This window comes from Mizuhopecten yessoensis, unplaced genomic scaffold (genome assembly GCF_002113885.1).
Source record: "Mizuhopecten yessoensis strain PY_sf001 unplaced genomic scaffold, ASM211388v2 scaffold5927, whole genome shotgun sequence".
Classification (NCBI taxonomy): domain Eukaryota; kingdom Metazoa; phylum Mollusca; class Bivalvia; order Pectinida; family Pectinidae; genus Mizuhopecten; species Mizuhopecten yessoensis.
Window position 1 is genome coordinate 9,465 of NW_018406293.1, and position 4,714 is coordinate 14,178.

Genomic DNA, 4,714 nt, shown 5'->3' on the forward strand with positions numbered 1-4,714 from the left:
GTACAAATACAAGTCAATGTACAAACACAAGTATGTACAAATTTAATTCTGATCTTTAGGAAATCATATTTATTAAAAAAAATATCACAAGTATCATATACATGTTATGATTGACAGAAGTTCATGACTATTTGTCTGCAATCTTGTTGAGATGAACAGGACTGATACCAAGAACTGAGCAGTTCTTGTAGTGGTATCTTCTATAGCTTCATATTTGTATCTCTTAATAAAAAGAAAAACCAACAACCAGTAGCTACCTCTGACATTATGACTAATACAGTGTCACAAGTGTAATGGTGACTGATACCGTGTCACATTTGTAATGGTGACTGATACCATATAACAATTGTAATGGTGACTGATACCGTGTCACAATTGTAATGGTGACTGATTTTCACATTTCACTTTAGAACATGGCTTCATTTTCTGTATATACAGAATTTCAGAGTTACCAGAAAGACTTGGTTTACTTACTACCCCTTGTACCTATAAATCTCATGTTTACAACTAAAACAGAGAGATATTCAATAGATTTACTTTCAGTTTTATTTCAATTCCATTGAAGTCACGTCTTTTAAATCAAGCAGTTTTCATTTTTTCAGTTAACAGTGCAGTTGGATCTTTGCACCAGCAAGCTATTCCTAAGGTCATACAGATGTTGTTTTAACATTTTAAAACATTTAACATCTGTGAATTTGAAAACAGGGCAAGGTCATTTATTTGAACAAACTTCATTCCCTTATTTAAACGTACTTCATACACAACAACTATCATAAACCTAGGGCTCGACACATTTTTATCAAGAAAACATGAGAAATTCAACAATATCATAAAAGGGGCATACCACTCATAAACAAGAGGCCCAGAGGGCCTATATCGCTCCCCTGGATACCTAAGCAATCATGGCAAAATATTCTCTCAATAAGATCCAAGGGAATATGCCAGACCCCACGGCCAATCCTTGTAGCATATCTGTATTAGATTTTTCATGCCCAGCAATTTTACGTATTGTTATGGGGTGGGGATCTCAACTGTTTCCAAGCTGTGACTCAGAAACTAGGTCCCTAGGGTTGTGGCTAGGACCCAGGATTAATTCTAATATCATGACTGCATTTGTCCCTTTTTCCCCTAGCATTTGTATATATAGTTTTGGGGTGGAGATCTCAACCATTTCAAAGTTATGACCCAGGAGTTAAGTCTGCAAGGGTGGGGCAGACCCTGGGATCAATTCTAATATCATGACTGCATTTGTCTCTTTATGCCCAACAATTGTATATATAGTTTTGGGGTGGAGATCTTAACCATTTCGAAGTTATGACCCAGGGGTTAAGTCTCCAAGGGTGGGGCAGTCCCCAAGGCCATCCTGGAAGCATATGTGCGTTCATCTCTTTATACTCAGCAATTGTATATATGGTTATAGGGTGGGGATCTCAACTGTTTCCAAGCTGTGACTGTCAGACCCCGGGGTCTAATTCTTATATCATGACTGCATTCGTGTTTTTATGCCCAGCATTTGTATACATAGTTTTGGGGTGGGGATCTCAACTGTTTAAAGTTATGGCCAAGGGACTATGTCTCCAAGGGTGGGGACAGACCCTAGAGCCATCTTGGAAGCAAATGTGCATTCTTTTCTTTATACTCAGCAATTGTATACATGGTTATATGGTCGGGATCTCAACCATATCCAAGAAATAAACTTTTTTTGGCCCCACCCCTTAGCCCGGGGGGTCAGCCCCACCATTTTGAATCCCTGTCTCCCATGAATGCTTTCGACCAAATATGATATCCATGGCATAGTTCTACGGAAGTCGTTTATAGCAATATAGCTAATTTGCCACCTTTTGACCCCGCCTCTCAGCCCCCTGAGGGGTCAGCCCATAATTGTACAATTTTTTTAAATCTCCACCACCTAGGGATGCTTCTAGTCAAATATGGTTGATATCCATCTCCTTGTTCTAGAGAAAAAGTCGCTTAAAGCAATATAGCCAAATTGCCCCCTTTTCGCCCCGCCCCTCAGTCCCCTGGGGGGTCAGCCCCACCATTTGTACAATTTTGAATCCCCACCACCTATGGATGCTTCCAGTCAAATTTAGTTAAATTCCAATTAGTGGTTAGGAAGAAGAAGTCGTTTGAGAAATTGTTGACAGACGGACGGATGCCACAGTATGGCATAAGCTCACCTTGGTCCTTCGGACCCGGTGAGCTAAAAATGACATGACGGACAGACAACCTGATTCCAGTATACTCCACTAACTTCATTGGGGGGAGATCAAATAGGCATTAAATGAAGAAATACTTAATGTGTGTATTTAACTAGCTGTTTGTATGACAAAAAGATAAGAGAGGCTCATGCCAATTTTAAATGAACACAGTTTTCAATAATTAGCATGAGTCTGACATTTTCCTTAATCAATGTACAATGTGACCACGGACAAACTTAATGCTTATAAAGTCAATTATCAAAGTATCTATTCAGTTTATTCGTATAACAGAAACCTTTTTCTTTTGTAGGAGGAACTTGTTGCCGTCGTTGACTGTCAGGGTCTGTGTCTGGTCGCCAGCAGTAGTGTACTCAATGTTTATGTCCATGCCGGTCCCGCCTTTCCCCATCAGGACAGATAACTCTGCTATAGCCTGGAGTCCAATTACTGTGTCCTACAATAGAGAAAGACTTCAGAGAGATCAGAATGCTTTTTACACATATCACCGGTCGACTTGTGATCACCGGTCTGCCTTGTGATCACCGGTCGACTTGTGATCACTGGTCTGACGTGTTATCACTTGGAACCCTAGTTAACTTGGAAACTTTAGGTTACAAATGATGACACATTATGTCAGTTCCACTTCCTTTATTTTAGTCCAACTTCATATCTTATACATGGAAACTTAATTGTTCAATCCATTCCCTTCGGTTTCCATCTCCATTCTTTCTCCTTTAGTTCTCTTCATCTCACTTTCCAAGATATCTCTGTAATTCTATCTCTGTCTATCTCTGACTCTGTCCTTGGACTCTCTCTTTCAGCTCTCTCCTTCTACTCTGTCAACCTTAGATCTCTACCTATTATAAGGACAATCTAACACTACTTCTACTTAACTAAATCTTCTAATTCTATTGGCTAATTCCATCCCTAGGAGGCGGGGCTACATTTCTCTTTTAGAAGTCTTTTGATGACCATTTCCCTGTCTAAGGACCACGATTAACTTATCAATGCATTATACTAAATGGACCTTACATCCACACACCATTGGCCTCCGACCCTTCACACAGACATTTCCACACACTCCATTCCCTTTGAGTTCCTACCACCATGTGTGTCCTGGTCATCTCCTTTGTTATCAATTACAATCTCTTTTTTAATTGCCTTCTTCTTACTCTTCTGATCTTACTCACTACCATTTTTCATCTGTCATATATGCCTCCTCTTTCTTAAGTTTGTTCCACAAACTTCCACAAAAACAATCTCACTTTTTGATTGACATTAACAAATTCACACAATTACTATCAAAGGGTTATGATATATATACTAACATACATAATGTGTCTCATGCAAACACACCAACAAACAAAAATATATCATTATCCATTTACGAAGTTATCAATTCTATCAAGATAAAAATAAACCACATCTAATTCCTTCACTAATTGGTACAAATACATTTTCCACGCCTTTGATTTTGTTTTATCCATCCTTTGGATGGGGCAATTGTCCGCTTGGGATTGTATTTCCATCATTTAGTATGTCCATATTGATGTCCAACGTAATTTCAAACTCTTACACATTTTCTTCGGATAAAACTCTTTTGAATTGGAGGTGCAATGTGTGTCAGTTGGATAGCATTAACAGTATACTGCTTTACATAAATAATATCATTCACATGGAATATAATAATAGAGCTTATCTTCTTGTTCACCCCTTCCTGTCCTCTTCAGCACTTTTAAATACATGTCTTACATCATTAATACAAGTGATAACATATTTCACTTCTCTTCAAATCATTCTAAGGTTTGGCCAACACATATTGCTACACATGGTTCCAATGAAGCTGTATAATATGCTGACTCTTTTTTTAAGTTGAAGAAAACTGCAATCTGGATAAAGTCAAAGCTATGTTTAAGGGTACTAAAAATAATGTGAAAAGAGTGAAAAAAACACTGGTGTCAGATAATTTATTAATGTATCAGAAGGACTAGGTTAATGATCTGGTGAAAAGCTGTGTATAAAGTCCTGGTGAAGGGCTGGGTTATAGACCTGGTGAAGGGCTGGGTAATAGACCTGGTGTAGGACTGAGTTATAGACCTGGTGTAGGACTGAGTTATAGACCTGGTGTAGGACTGAGTTATAGACCTGGTGAAGGGCTGGGTTATAGACCTGGTGTAGGACTGAGTTATAGACCTGGTGTAGGACTGAGTTATAGACCTGGTGAAGGGCTGGGTTATAGACCTGGTGTAGGACTGAGTTATAGACCTGGTGTAGGACTGAGTTAAAGACCTGGTGAAGGGCGTAGTTATAGAACTGGTGAAGGACTGAGTTATAGACCTGGTGTAGGGCTGAGTATAGACCTGGTGTAGGCCTGAGTTATAGACCTGGTGTAGGACTGAGTTATAGACCTGGTGTAGGACTGAGTTATAGATCTCCTTGTGAAGGGCGTAGTTATAGACCTGGTGTAGGACTGAGTTATAGACCTGGTGTAGGACTGAGTTATAGACCTGGTG